Genomic DNA, 16,310 nt, shown 5'->3' with positions numbered 1-16,310 from the left:
GCTCAGGACAGGCTGTGGGCACGTGGCCATCCCCAGGTCATTCTTTCTCGGAACTTCTAGAGTAGATTGTTCTGATTCAGTGGCAGTGAGTAAGACCTGGTGGTTACTGTATCTGAGCACATGCTGGATTCTGAGCTCTGCTTCTGGCCTCACCTCTGTGTGGCTAACTCCCACTCGCTCTTGTGATCCCTGCCTTCTTGCTACGGGAAGTGTGGGCTGTGGACCAGCACATCAGCATCGCCTGGGATCTTGCTAAAAATGCAGAATCTCAGGCTCCACTCCAGGCCCGCTGAATCAGAAACTGATTTTTGTTGTTGTTTGTTTTTAAACATGAGATGCTACGTGAATTTGTGGGTCATTGCGGAGGGGCCATGCTAACCTTCTCTGCATTGTTCCAATTTTAGTATATGTGTACTGCCGAAGCAAGCATAAGAAACTGCATTTTAACAAGATCTCAGTGGCCCTTACGCACGTTCGTGTTTGAGTAGCACTGACCAGACCATTCGGTACTACATTGCATAGCCTTGGCTTGTTTGTTCGCCTTAATTTTTGGTTTTTGTTCTATGGCTGACTGTGCCTCTTACTAAACTCTGATGTAGGGTATCCCACATAGCTGTATTATCAGTAAACACTGGATTATTACAACCAGTTATAAACACTGTCCGTGGAAAAGAGTTCTTAGCCTGTTCCCAGAGCTCCGCATGGGATGAGGGATTGAAGCTGGATGGGGTGTGAAGGTCAGTTGAAAGGGGATCACACCTGCTGACAAAAGGCAGGTCCTGAGGCTGCAGCGTATTCAGCAGCTGGGTCCAAGCAGATGCAGACTGTGTGGGAAGTCCCCAGGGTAGCCGAACTCGGCCCTTGGGAACATGGGGCAGTGGGAAGTTGGGAAGCATTGGGAGGCTAGTGCCTGTGGCTCTAACACATAATAAGGAGGCAGCCCAGCAGGCACTTGGCAGAGATCACAAAGGCAGGGTTCCAGGCCTCAGAGACCAGTGGCAAGAGCAAGGAGGGCTGGGAATCCCCCATAAGCTTCCCAGGCAGAGTCTTGAGCCAGCGAAATAAATGGTGGACTCCCTGGAACTAGCACTGAATAGGACAAAAATATTGCTGCACAGGTACTAGTAGAAACAATGCCTTCGGCCAAGGCTTAGGCTGGTTGAGCCAGAGCCCCAACATGCAATCCCCGGTCCAAGCTAGGAGGAGCCTGAGTGAGGTGGCGCTGGGGTGTCAGAGGCCAGGCTTCTGGTAGGGGGGACCCAGGACAGGAGGGGCAGGGAGCCAGCTGTGGGCTGCAGAGAAAGTCTGAAAGACATCTAAAGACTGCCCTGCCTTCCCTGGTGTGAGGTTGGTGAGGAGGTGTGGCCAGATTCCAGGAGGCTTTCCCATCACTGCTTTCTGGGCCCCAGTTCACCTGTAGACAGCCTTTGGTGTAAACATGGACTTTGACCTGACACATTCCTGAGATGATGCCCATTGTCATCTCGTGGAACACAGTGACAGCCATCCCTGTGAGTGGGGGCTCCTAACACCCTCCCTGAGTTCATTTCTAGTTTGTTTGATGTTGGCATGTCTGTCTGTGTAAAATGACGGAAGAACGAATCATTAATGAGCTGGCCAAAGTCCCTTTGGGAAAATTCCAGGAAAATAAACCAATATTCCATCAAAGCCACAAATGGCTCTTTTTTTTTTCCATTCCTTCAAAGCAGGGTTTCTCAGAGTGTGGTCCATAGACCTCCTGCCTTAGACTCCCCCAAGGAGCTCATAAAACAGATTTCTGGGCCCCCACCTGAAATCTACTGAATCAGAATATCATTGGGGCTTTCAGGAATGTGCATTTTAAATATACTACCCAGAGGATTCTCATATGCCTTCAACTTGAAACCCTCTCCTCCCCGCCTGCATGAACAGTGTGTGTGCCCTGCCTGCTATTCCTCCCTCCCTGTGCTGCTAAGCATAAGGGCCTCCTCTTGTGGGGAGCCTGCCTTGTCCCAGCTCTGGTCAGGGCCCCTCTGTGCACCCTTGTCACATGCACCCACCACGGAGCCATCATTCTTTTCGTGTCTGTGTTCTCCCAGGCCCAGCACAGTGGTGTCGAACACCTGATTGGTACTAATAAATGAATGGATACCCCTGAAGGCAGCTGAGAGGCCAAGGGAAAGTCACAGAGTAAAGGGTGAGGACTGCAAGCCTCCTGATAAGGAAGTCTGTCACCTTTTGACTCCTTTCTTCTTCATCCGGTCAAGTTTTGGAGCCAGAGGGCAAGCATTGGACCCTGGGAGAGCCCATGGCTCTGATTGGCTGGGGATACAGCCCACCTGTGTGGGGGTCCAGCTCTGTTGCCTGCCGGTCAAGGAGACTCCTGATGTAGAAGACAAGACTCAAGGCCAGTTTGCCAGCCCCGGCCTGACTCCACATCCAGAGCCGCTAGCTTGCGCAAGCCACCTCATCAGACAGGAAGAGAGGTAAAGAATAGCGCTATTGGACCATGGAACTCCCACAAGTACTTTCCACCAGTTTCTCAGTGTTTGCTACCCTGATTTTCTGTGTAAGGCTCTGAATTGCTGTTTGCCAAACCAGTAACTGTTGACCCAACAGAAATCACACAGAGAGAAGCCCTGGACAGGCTGTCTCAATCATGTCAGTGAAGGTAGAGCCAGATGCCTGTGATCTGATAACATGGCCCATCACCTCTCTCGAAAAACAAGATGCAGTTCCTTATTCTTCACTTGAGCACCATGAAACCTGCTTTGCAAGTCCAGGGTCCCTTTTCTGATCCTGCTTGCTTATCTCTGTGTGTTTGGCAGGCAGGGGACTTTTGAGCACCAGCAGGATGTAGGGGTCTTGGTGCAACTCTACGGTTATCCCAGACGGCTATGACCACAGGGGACCTCACTGACCTCTTGATGCCTGAGGTCAGGGTAAGGGCAGTCTGCTCTCAGTCCAAAGTAGGCTAAGAACCTTCCTTGGTCCTTTGAAAAGATAGGATTGGCTGAGTTCTAGGGGCAGGCAGAGCAGCTGAGACTTCAGTATGCAGTAGGCCCTCAGCAAATGCTTCTTAAATTGACTTGATGAAAGGGGAGCGTCCAATTCTAGTTAATGTGGGCTGTGTCCAAATCCTCCGGATGTTTGCTGCTAAGGTTGTAGGTAATTACTGAGTTTCTTTTGTGCTTTCTTCATAAGGGTATTATTTCTGAATCTACTCCCTTTCTCTTCTCATCTCCTCAAATGACACTTGATTTACTTGTAGGAGGAGGACAGTGCTGTGCTATCATTTGGTCAAGATTTTATATTCAAAAGTCTTGTTAGATGCTGTGGAAACTTCCTGGAGGTTATGACAGCTGCTGGGTACCAAGGAATTTCATAAGCATTTACTGTTTTGCTTGTCCTCGCCTTCCAAATGAAGCAGCTGAGGCCCAGGGAGGTTAGGGAATTTATCAGGGTCACACAGCAAGTTGGCAAGAGAGTCGGGTTTCCATCCAGGACGGCTCAGTGCTCGTCACTGCCACTTTGTCTCCTGGAGGTCTTTGGCTTGCATTGATGTAACATTGCTAACACTAGCTGAGTTCTCCACCACTTCTCAGAGGGTTTTGTGTATGTGTCCTGATTTGAGAATTAGTTAAGCTCTCGCACTCTCCAGGGTGCTATGGCTGGAATCCGGGCGCTGGAGGAAGTTCCTGCGTCCTTCCTAGAGTCCACAGGCAGCCAGCTCCCACAGACCCTCCTCTGTAGGGCAATGAGGACAGGAGGTGCTGCCCAGTGGTTGGTGGGTAGCATGGCCGTGGTGTGTGGAGGAGGTGAGGTTTTGATGACCCACAGGACACATGCTCCCTGTCAGCTCCCAGGCACTGCAGCAGGGCAGCAGGGCCCTTCCCCCTACCATACCGTCCTCTTCTATTTCCCTCTCTGGCCCCTGGCCTCTTAGAATCTATAGCTGTTTGGAAAAGTGAGCATGGAGGCCTTTTCAGAAAGAGTCCTGTTCTCCAGTATTCCCAATATCCTCAACACACTGGAGAGAGACAGAGAAGCAGGATTGTGTGGGAAGGAGAGGCAAGTGTATGGGAACAGTTCACAGTGTCGATGCAGTTGCTAACGACTCCTGGGATTTGTCTCCCAAATGTCCTGCTTGCACGCAGGGGCGCTGCCCGCCTTTGTGAGAGCCCACACCACACTGAATGATGTGTTATCAATACAGTACAATAGCCCTGGATGTCATGAAGAGCACGGTGTTAGGAGGACACAGCCATGAGGAGATGGAAGGGCCTTTTTACACAGCATGAGCCAGCTTTTATTGTATAACTCCTGGGCCTACTGGCCCTTTGTTCTGTTTTCTTTGACAAAGGATTTTTTTTTTAACTTTCTGATTAGAAACCAGTAGTTTAAGCCTGCTAATCACCTCTTCTGGCTTGGCATGTGGACCAGGGAAAGGCCATAGCACTTAATCTGTTTGCAAAGGCTCTCAGTTCCAGAAGTTCAGAAATGTAGTCACTCCCTCCACACTTAAAAAAAAAAAATTATTCAGGGTAATTCCTACTGTAATTATAATAATAGACATTCTAAGGTGTATTACAAGGATTCTTCTGTTTTTAAATGTTTATTTTGAGAGAGCACGTGTGAGAGCTGGTGAGGTGGAGAGTGGGGAGAATCCCAATCAGACTCCGCAATGTCAGCACGGAGCCTGATGTGGGGCTTGAACCCACAAACCGTGAGATCATGACCTGAACTGAAGTCGAGTCAGATCAATGTACTGAGCCACCCAGGTGCCCCTAAATTAATGTTTTAAAAGGTAAACTTGAAAAATTATCCTTGGGGTGCCTGGGTGGCTCAGTTGGTTGGGCGTCTGACTCTTGATATTCTTTCAGGTCATGATCCCAGGGTAATGGAATTGAGCCCCGAGTCAGGCTCTGTGCTAAGAATGGAGGCTGCTTGAGATTCTCTCGCACCCTCTTCTCCCTCTCACCCTCTCGCACATTCCCACACTGTCCCTCCGTCTCCCTAAAATAAAAAGGGGCTCCTGGGTGGCTCAGTCGGTTAAGCATATGACTTTGGCTCAGGTCATGATCTCACCGTTTGTGAGTTTGAACCCCACGTTAGGCTGCGTGCTGACAGCTCCAAGCCCGGAGCCTGCTTCAGAGTCTGTGTCTCCCTGTCTCTGCCCCTGCCGCTGCCCCACTCGTGCTCTGTCTCTGTCTCTGTCTCTCCCAAAAATAAATAAACATTAAAAAAATTTTTTAAACAGAAAAACACATAAATTTATTTTTGGTTGGGGAAAATATAAAATTTACCGTTTTAACCACTTAAGGGTCCAATTCAGGGGAACTCTTTTCATCTTGTAAAAGTGAAACTCTGTATCCATTAAACTCTCACCTCCTCATTCACCTCTCCCCCAGCCAGCCCCTGACAAACACCATTCTACTTTCTGTTTCTACCAATTTGACTGCTCTGGGTACCTCATATGACTGGAATCATGTAGTATTTGTCTTTTTTGTGACTGGCTTATTTCCCTTAGCATAATTCCCTTAGCATTTCCCTTAGTTGTCAGAATTTCTTTCCTTTTTAAGGCTGAATAGTATTCCATTGTATGTGTATATACTATATTTATCCACTCATCCATTCGTGGACACATGGGTTGCTTTCACCTTTTGATTATCATGAATGCCACTATAAACAAGGGTGTACAGATGTCTATTCCTGTCATTGCCTTAAATCTTTTGGATATATTCCCAGAAGTGGAATTTCTGGGTCATATGGTAATTCTACTTCTAATTTTTTGAGGAACCATTACACTCTTTTCCACAGTGGCTGCACCATTTTACCTTCACACCAGCAGTGCACAAGGCTTCCAATTTCCCTACACCCCCACCAAGACACTTGTCATTTCCTGGGTTTTTTTATATTAGCCGTCTGAATGGATATGAGATGGTATCTCGTGGTTTTGATTTGCATTTCCCTAATGATTAGCGGTGTTGAACATCTACACAGATACTTTTTAAGTTTATTTATTTATTTTGAGAGAGAGAGAGAATGAGTGAGCTGGGGAGGGGCTGGGATGGGGGTGACACAGGATCTGAAGCAGGCTCTGTGCTGACAGCAGAGAACCTGATGCGGAGCTCAAACTCACGAACCATGACATCACGACCTAAGCCAAAGTTGGATGCTTAACTGACTGAGCCACGCAGATGCCCCTACACAGATACTTTTTAAAAAACTAACTCCTTGTGTCCTTTTGAATATAGAAAGGCAGTAAAATGTACATTTGAGGAGCTGAATCTTAGAAACCAAATTGCCTGGGTTTAATGCTGATTCCACTTCTTCCTGACTTTGTCACCTGGGTCAGCTGCAAGATCTTTCTGTGCTTCAGTTTCTCATCTGTAAAATGGAATAATATGTAAACTGATCTCATGGGGTTACTGAGAGGATTCAAGGAACTAATACAGAGAAGCCCTATCGAATACCTCAAGACTCCTTACGTGTTTTTGATAACTTTAGGGCATCATTACTGTGAACAGAAGAGAATCAGCTGCCTTCCATCAGCCAGGGGTTGTTTTCTTCTCTGCCTGCTTTTTTTTTCAAGTGGGGATGTTGGGGTGAGATGGTAGCTGGAATCTGGTGGTTTTCCACCCCAAGGTGGGCATGTCAGGGGGAAAAAGAACAGCGGCAGCCTCCAACATCCATCTTGAAACTTGGCAGAATCTGGGTTTGAGAGTGAGTGTTTGCAGAGTGGGCAACTGGGAAATGGGATGAGGCCAGGCAGTCTGGTGGAAGGGAGCTGCTCTGGTCCCTCAGCCAGTAACTTTGACAGCCTTTAACCATCTTTACATCTTTGACAACTTTAACCATCTGGATGACGAGTGGTTCTGAATGCCTTAAAGGAAGACAGTGAGTTAAGGGTTGATGTTGCTACCTCTGTTACCATAGGATACCACATCCTAAGGACCTGGATAACTGTCCTCAGGCCTGCGTTGCCTGGGTCCCCTGTGTGTCAGCATTTGGGCCTCCATATAGTGCCCCATCTGTAGAATACCAGCTTTTGTCCCAGAGAAATCAGGATTTCCCTGTCCCTGGGATAGATTCCAGGCATGTCAGGAGGACCCTGGGGTTAAAGCTTTCCCTTTGTTTCCCAGAGCATATCTCTGCCTTGGTCCCCCCAGGGGAGGATGTCATGGGAAAGTCATCCTCATTTCTGATCCTTCCCCAGAGCCTAACCCAATTTCCTTAGCCAGGCAGGAGGAGCAGACACACTGAAGGAAGGGAGAGCTTCCCCTCTCTTGCCTTCACCTGCTTAACTGTCTTTTCCAAGCCCAGCCTGAAACACCATTTACTCAAGAAATCACTCCCTGACTCCCCAGATGGGGCCAGGTTCAGTGTTTATTCTTTTCTTTTAAATCAATTGTTACAGGTGCTTGAGTAGCTCAGTTGGTTAAGTGGCTGACTTCGGCTTAGGTGATGATCTCCCAGTTACTGGGTTCGAGCCCAGGGACAGCCCCAGTGCTGACAGCTTGAGCTGTCATTTAATTTAAATTAAAAAAAAATTTTAATCAATTGTTTAATGATAATTATTTAATTATACCATTTATTTCTTTTAAAAAAATTATTTAATGTTTATTTATTTTTGAAAGACAGACAGAGTATGAGTGGGAGAAGGGCAGAGAGAGAGGGAGACACAGAATCCAAAGCAGACTCCAGGCTCCAGGCTGAGCTGTCAGCACAGAGCCTGATGTGGGGCTTGAACCCACCAGCTATGAAATCATGACCTGAGCTGAAGTCAGACACTTAACCAACTGAGCCACCCAGGTGCCCCAACCTCATGTTATTTGTTTAATGTCCGCCTAGGACTTTTCTAGACAGCCATTCTCAAAGTGTGGTCCCTGAGATTCTCTCAGTGAGTCTGCAAAGTCAAAACTTCATGATAATACTAAGAAATTATTTGCTTTTTTTACTTTCTATCTATAACAAGAGGACAGTGGAGTTTCCAGAGGCTACATGCTGTGTGATTTTGCAACACCCTGATGCAAAAGCAGATCTTAGGACTTAGCTATCTTCTCTTCAGCTGTACATTAAAGAATTTTGCAAAAATATAAAGTAATGCCGCTCTTCTCACTAATGTTTTTGGAGGGGACTTAGAAAACATTTAATTATAAAAACATTTAAATTATACATGTATAAATTAAAAACATTTAATTATAACATTGTTTATGTTAACATGTGATGGGATTATTATTATTTTCAAAGAAATAAGTGTTTTCACATTTTCTCTGATTCTAATATGATAAATATTGATAAATAAAACTCACATGAACAAAAACTCTTTGGAGTCCTCAAGTTTTAAGACAGTGAAGGGGTCCTGAGACCAGAATGTTTGAGAACTATTACCCTAGACAAGACTCAGCAACCTTTTTCTATAAAAAACTAGCTGGTAAATATTTTAGGTTTTGTGGACCATACTGCCTGTCTTAACTACTCAACTTTATAGCACAAAGGCAGTCATAGATAATATGTAAACAAATATTGGCTCTGTCCCATTGAAAACTTTATTTACAGAAACAGGCAATGCATGAGTTTGGCCTGCAGGCCCTAGTTTGCCACCTCCTGCTCTAGACTGTAAGCTCTGACAGGTCAAGAACCACATCTAACTTGTAAATTACTTTATCCCCCAACACCTGCTTTACTTAGTAGATATTTAGTACTTTTAACAGAGTGTTTAGCTGCTGGCAGTACAAGTCAAATAACAATGGCTTACCTTCAAGATAGTACTTTACTTCTTTATCACATTAAATAAAAAAAGGCCAATCAGGATTGGAGTGGTGGTTCCACATAGTCATCAAGGACCCAGGTTCCTTATACTTCTCTGTTCCACCATTCTTAACAAGTGACTTCCATCATTAAACTCATGGCTCAACAAAGCTTAAAAAGCTGCAAGAGAATAAAGCTGATCTGCCAATAAATTCACTGCCGATCACAACAAAACGTTTTTAAACAGATTTTCAGCAGCTCAGTATTCATCATGTCCAGCATATGATAGAATAGGTACTTAGACATAGAAGGAAAGACTCTAGAGACCCAGAGATGGTAGAGATGATGGAATGAGCAGCAAATGACCTTAAAGTATTATGTTTAAGAATTCAAAGGGAGGGGCGCCTGGGTGGCTCAGTCAGTTGAGCGTCTGACTTCGGTTCAGGTCACGATCTCACGGTCTGTGAGTTCGAGCCCCATGTCAGGCTCTGTGCTGACAGCTCAGAGCCTGGAGCCTGCTGCTTTGGATTCTGTGTTCCCCTCTCTCTCTCTGACCCTCCCCATTCATGCTCTGTCTCTGTCTGTCTCAAAAATAAACATTAAAAAAAAAAAAAAAAGAATTCAAAGGGAGATAAACCAGTAGAGAAATGGAACAAAATAAAAATTCTAGATGAAAACTACAGTATCCCAAATGAGAAATCCGCTAGATGGATCTAATAGTAGCCTGGATATTGTAGGAAAAAAAGCACATGAGTGTGAAGTCAGGGCAAAAGAAACTCTCCACACAAGGCACCGAGAGAAGAAAAGCTGGGGAAAAAAGGTAAGAACCTCAGCGATCTGTGGGACATCAGGCAGTCTAACAAATGTGTATTTGGATTCTTTTTTTGTTTTTAATTTTTTAATGTTTATTTACTTTTGAGAGAGCGAGAGTGTGAGTGGGGGAGGGGCAGAGAGAGAGAGAGGGAGACACAGAATCCAAAGCAGGTTCCGGGCTCCAAGTTGATGTGGGGCTCGAACCCACGAACAGTGAGATCATGCCCTGAGCTGAAGTCAGATGCTTAACCGACTGAGCCACCCAGGCGCCCCTGGATTCTTGAAAGGAGACAGAGACAGAAATTGAGGAAGAAAATATATTTGAAGATATAATGTCCAAAAAGTTCCAAAGTTGATGAAAAATATCAACCTATAGATCCAAGAAGTTCAACAAACCCCACGCAGGAGAATCATGTGGAAAACCCCATCCAGACACATTATAATCAAGTTGCTGAAACCTAAAGATAAAAGAGAAAAACCTTAAAAATCAGGCAGCGAATAAATACTATGTACAGGAAAACAATGAGTACACTTTACTGTTTTCTCATCAGAAACAAAGCCCAAGTATAATTGTATTATATCTCTACAGTGCAAAGCTTAAAGCTGGGGAGGGGTTGGCGGGGGGGGGGGGGGGCAGCCTACAATTCTCTATCCAACAAAAAAAATCCTTAAAAGTGAGGGTAAAATCAAGATATTTTCAGATAAAAGCTGAGAGAAATTGTCACCAGCTGACTTACAAAAAAAGAAATGTCAAAAGAAATTCTTCAGGCTGAAAGAAAATCTTATCAAATGGAAACTTGGATCTCCATAAGAAATTAAGGGCCCCGGAAATATAAAAGACTTCTAAAATTTTTCATAATTTCTTTAAAAGCTAACTGTTTAAAGCAAACATAAATAGTATATTGTGGATGATGTCTTTAAAGTAGGAAAAAGAAGAACCAAACAGATGAGACAAATGGAAAACAACTGGCAAGTTCGTAGACTTTAATCCAGCTGTATTAATAATTTATTAAAAGTAAATGGATTAAGCACTCCAGTTAAAAGGCAGATACTGTCAGGTTGGAGGAGAAAAAAAAAAACAAAACAACCCTCAAGTTTATAAGCTGCCTATGATAGATTCATTTTAAACGGAAATAGACAGCTGGGCTAAAAGAGGATAGGAAAACACGAGTAGTAAAAGGATGGGGAAATACTAATCAAAAGAAAACTGGAATGGCTATAAGACAAAATACAGAGTATACGAAAACCAGAGTATTACCATATACAGAGACAGAGCTTTTGTAATAATGGGTTAATTCATCAAAAAGACATAGTAATCCTGAATGTGTACATACCTAATAGCTGAGTTCAAAATACCTGAATAAGTGATTGGATCCAGTAGAGCAAGTTTTCCGGCTTTTTGCAAAGGGAGGGATTGATGGAGGCATTTCCTCATTCTAAGCTGATCTTCTTTGAGTCAGTGATGAGGACAGAGGTGGGCAGAAATAAACTGAACTCCATGGCCTCATTCTGTGCTCGGCGTTGTGACCATCTGTGTCCTTCCTGTGCCTCTCAGAAAGCAGGCCCTGGGGCTCTCTGATAGGAGTCCTTACAGATAGTTCCCACAGGGCACTTCACCTCTTCTTGACATAAAGCATTTTCTGGAAACTGCCAGTCTCACATGAAATGCCAGCAAGGACGTGGGGCTGTTGTTCCTGAGGCTGGAGAGGGCTGGGTCTTGGAGTGATGGATGTGGTCAGTGTTGGTCACTGGGAACTTCAGGTGTCCCAAGGTATAGGATAAGATGGCAATGTCCACCCTAAGGCTGACTCCTGCCACTCAGATATTAAAAGGGTCTGAGTCAGCATCAGGTGGGACAGGAGGAAGGGGTTAAGGGAATTTTTAAGCAATAATGAAAAGTTGCCTGGAAGAGAGGGAGGAGGTTCTCAGATGAGGTGTGCCTGTTTGGCAGAGAGCTGCATTGTTTCAGGCTGCCCCATTTACTGACAGTCCAACAATGATTCCTTCCTTCCTTTTTTTCCTTCTTTCCTCCCCCCCCCCCCCCGCCAAACTTTAAAAAAATTCTGGTAAAATCCACATAGCAAAATGTACAGTCTTAAGCACTTTTAAGTGTCTGGTTCTATAGGATTAAGCACATCCACATTGCTATGCACCCATCATTACTGTCCATATCCCGAACTCTTTTCATCTTGCAAAACCAAAATTCTGTACCCATGAAATTCTAACTCCTCATTCACCTCTCCCTCAGTCCCTGGCTACCACCATTTTACTTTCTGTGAATTTGACTACTTCAGCTATTTCATGTCAGTGGAATACAGTATTGGTGTTTGTGTGACCGTCTTATTTCAGGTAGCGTCATGCGCTAGCATAATGTAAGGTTCATCCATGTTGTAGCATGCGTCAGAGTTTCCTTCTTTTTAAAGGCTGAATAATATTCCATTGTATGTACATGCCACCTGTTGTCTTCCCATTCATCCATTGATGGAGACTGGGGTTGCTTCCACCTTTTTGGCTATTGTGAATAATACTCCAGTGAACTTGAGAGTATAGCACTGATTTTGTTTTATTTTGTTTAAAGGTAATGAGGTGAATGTGGGCACAGAAGTTAGTGGTTCAGGACACTGGCGTGACAGCCTTATTTCACACTTGAGACCTAGAACAAAAATGAGCATCTGGGAGAATTTATCCTTGTAAATCTGCGTTTTGGAGAGGACAGAGCTGTTGAGATCGTTTGGGAGCTGAGGTCTTTTAGAGTCTGACCCACCCCACTGGCAGTTGTTGGCCCTTTGTGGTCCCCATGGCCACCGTCTGAGTTCAGGTGTCCTTTTTGGCACTGGCTGTTGTTATCGTCTCTGGCGAACAGGGTGGCTAGGCTCCAAGATCATTTCCCAGCAGCTCAGGTTGCAGCTTCTATTGGAATTTTCTTCCATAGGGCTTTCCAGAGCAAATCGCTCTTCTCGGAAACTTGTCATGGTTCTCCAGTGCCCATAGAAAACCCCAGAATTTCTGAACATGACTCAGGGCCCCACTGGCCTTCCTAATTCCTTCCCCCTCTCCTTCCCTCCATTCCTTCATTTATCAGTTGGTTCATTTGTTCAGCCTGTGTCCTACATTTTTGTATTTGTTTCTGACATGTGTGTCTGATATTGACTCATTCAAATGGTGTGTTAAAGGGCCCAGCACATAGTAAATGCTAGAATGTTTATGATTAAAAGGGTTTTACTTTCTGGGGTCTCATGAGCTCTTCACTGACAACCTTGTGAGGTAAATTCTTTCATACCCAATTGACAAGTTGGAAAATGGAGCTTTAGAAGTGCAGAGAAATGGGTTTGTAATTGGTCCTTGGATCAAATTGAGAACCAGAACCAGCGGTTCTGGTTCTGAATTTGGTGTTCCTCTGAGTGACATTGTGGCTTAGTGAGGCCCTAGGAAGCTAGAGGCAGCAAGAATAAATGCTCAGGGGCTCTGGATGTGTGTGTCTCTCTCCCTCTCCAAGTAAAGAGGCCTTGCTGGGGCTGAATTTGATTGAAGAACCATGAAAAGCCAGTGTTTGTAGATGTTCACCTAACAAAAGCCCAAGTGTAAAATGGTGTCTTGTAGCATCAACAGAGTTGGCTGTTTTCCCAACTCTGGAAGGATATATAATGATAATATAAGCTCATTTTGGAAGGAGCATGCTTTTTTTTTTCTTCTCTCAACATAGGCTTCATGCCCATTGCAGAGCCCATTGTGAGCCTTGAACTCCCGACCATGAGATCAAGACCTCTGCTGAGATCAAGAGTCAGACGCTTAACTGACTGAGCCACCCAGGTGCCCCCATGCTTCTTTCTTTATAGGGGACCCAGGAGCAAGGAAAAAGCCTTATAAATACATTGCATTCATGCTGATAAAATTCTGAATGCTTGGCTGGATCAGCCAGGAAGTTGGAGCAAGTAGGTGGATGTGGACTCTTTGTTCCACTATGCAACCCATTAAAATGCTGAGGTTAAGGACAGAAGTGAGATCAGAAACACCTGCAGAGGGCTAAATGACTTGCTCAAGGTCACCCAGCTAAGGAAAGCTGAGCTGGGCCTCCCACAGCGGAGGATTCCAGGTTCACTGCTGCTTCGAGTGTACCATGCAGCAGCTTCTAATACACACCTTCCATTTGAAGACTGTAATGCAATAGAAAATGGGCTTAGGCATCATTTGTAACCTTGGCCAAGTTAGCTAGTCTCAATGATCTCATCTGCACAGTGTGGATACGAACACTTGTTCCCTGGGCCGCAGCGGAGAACTAATTGGGCAGCCGACAGGTGCCTGGGACAAAGTCAGTTATTAATGGTGCTGTTTCGTGGTGAGTCCTTGCTTTGTCCATTCTTCCTTCACTCAGAGGTGCACACAACCACTGCCTGGGACTTGCCCCATGTGCTCAGGATTCTTGGTTGATTGCTCTGTAGGTGCTGTCACTAAAGGAATAGAAGGTTCTGATTGGATGCAGATACACAACTACTGTCATCCTTCCTTTCCTGACTATAGCATTTCCATTGGCTTATGCCAGCAATCTTGGGGTAGGTATGGGGAATTTTTTTTATTTCCTTTTCCCCAAGGTATCTGTATGACCTCAGTGTCTGGTGACTCTGGTTGCTGGGGCACCTGGTACTTACTCTGTCAACTTAACCAACATCTATCCTGGTCTGGCTGTGCCCTGTCCCTCTCCCACCTCCAGTAAAACAGACATGCCTCACTGAGAATATCAGCTTTGTCTGGAGGGAACAGGTGGGTCTCAAGATCTTTCCCGCCTGTAAAGTTGGCCTTGCCCTTTGGCTCCCCCTCTATAGGGTACCGTTTTCTACCCCCTTGGTAATATCTCATCAGGAAGAAAGTTCTACCCTAGAGTTTCCAGGAAGCTACTTGATTGCATTATTGACTGATAACCTCATTTACCCTGGAGCAGAGAGACCTGTAGTTTTGAGTTATACTTAAGATTTAACATATGCTGGTGTCAAGGTCCAAGTGAAAAATTGAGAAGGCCTGGTTACCTCCAAACCCAAGTCAGACATCACTCAGAAGGCTTTGAGGTTTTTTATTTTATATATTTAAAAAAGGGCTCCTTCTTCTTTTGAGACAGAACTTCAAAGGATTCATTCCAGGCCTCACTTCCTTTTGGTAAATCTTAACCAGTGTAAATGTTTACTTTTGTGTTGTAAATCCTAGGAGGCAGAGGGAGGAGGAATTTCAGAAGCAGGTGTTCTGCCAGCAAAAGTTAAAACTTAATCTGCTTTGGGTATTTTGGGGAGAGGGGTGGCTGGAGGGGGGAGTATTTATAATTAACGAGCCATGCTAATGAACCCGGAATTAGTAGACTGCCTTTTTGTTACTTTGTATGAATTCCAGGACCTTGTGCCCATTGCCCACTGGAAGAGAGGAAAGCTTAGGAAGACCTGCCTTGCTTCCACAATTTTGGGTGGTCAGTGAATGCGAGTGGGAGCAACAGGGCCAAACAATAATTAAAAAGATAGGGGTGCCTGGGTGGCTCCATCGGTTGAGCATCCAGCTCTTGATTTCGACTCAGGTCATGATCTCATGGTTCATGAGGTCAAGCCCCACATCAGGCTCCGTGCTCACAGTGCCCAGTCTGCTAGGGACTCTCTCTCCCTGTCTCTCTCTCTGCCCCTCCCCCACTTGTGCTCTTGCTCTCTCTCTCTCTCCCTCTCCCCCTCCCCCTCTCCCCCTCCTCTACATGCGCTCTCTCTCAAGATAAATAAACTTTTTAAAAAAGGGTAGAAAGATAAAGGGGAAAGTAAAATTATGTAAAGCTGTATTTATTAAAAACTGTGGCTTTGGTTAAAAATGTAAGTTCCTCACTTGATTACCTGAAGGAGTCTCCGCTCCCCTGCCACTCCCTAGCCTGGTCCCCCTCACTGCATCCACAGACATAGTACCTGGTGGGAGGGTCTTGGGGATTAGCCTGGGACCTGCACTCACCAAGAAAAAGACTTCTGAGTTTCAATTTGCTGCTTAAGAAACACCAGCTTAGAAGGAACCTTTGGAAAACTAGGGTATTCTGTGCAGGGAGTCCACTTATGTGCTGTGTAACTTGAGCAAAGGCATTCACATTTTCCAAGGCTCAGTTTTCCTGTCAATAAAATGGAGCTAACAATTGGTACCTTCAAAATTATGAGGATTAATTGGGATTGTGTATGCTCAGCATAGTGTTCACTAACCATTATTGTTACACCTACCCCTACAGAGCCTGCCATATGTGTATGGAATATGCTGAAGAGGGATGATTTGGTGGGAGGGGATACTGGGATAATGAAACTAATGCCTCCCTCCAACTTCACAGGCTCTCATTCCCTGAGGCCCCCTTTGCCTTTCTCTTTCCTCTGTTCATATAGAAGGAGGTGGGTGGGGCTGGCAGGGCAGGAGAAGGGGACCTAGAGCAGAGAGCAGGATGCTGTGAGGGGATCTGAGGCTGTAGGCAGACAGTGGCCGGATTTAGGGGCTACAGGGCTCTGCAGATTAGGAAGAGGAAGAACAGGAAAGAGCTGTCCCTCTTCACCATCCTTACCCCTACAGCTGCTGAATCTTCTAGTACATCCAGAATCCTCCACAACCAATCCCTTCCTGCCTCCCCAGAGCCCCAAACTGACCTCAAGACAGTCACTTGTGGGTGACTCACACAGCCAGGTTTGGGATCACTGGAGTACCCGCTCCCACACAGGGGGATCACCAGAGTAACCGCTTCCCACACAGGGGGCTCACCATCATTCCCCCTCCCA

General features: G+C 45.4%; 1 non-coding gene across 1 annotated transcript; it reads right to left on the bottom strand.

Moving 5' to 3' along the window:
- Positions 1-324: 324 nt before the first annotated feature.
- Positions 325-428, bottom strand: LOC125935862 (U6 spliceosomal RNA). The gene has a single exon (XR_007461845.1). It is a non-coding gene; the product is annotated as a U6 spliceosomal RNA (small nuclear RNA).
- Between the last annotated feature and the right edge of the window lie 15,882 nt (positions 429-16,310).

This window comes from Panthera uncia, assembly GCF_023721935.1.
Source record: "Panthera uncia isolate 11264 chromosome A1 unlocalized genomic scaffold, Puncia_PCG_1.0 HiC_scaffold_17, whole genome shotgun sequence".
NCBI classification, from domain to species: domain Eukaryota; kingdom Metazoa; phylum Chordata; class Mammalia; order Carnivora; family Felidae; genus Panthera; species Panthera uncia.
This window is presented reverse-complemented; position numbering and strand designations above follow the sequence as displayed.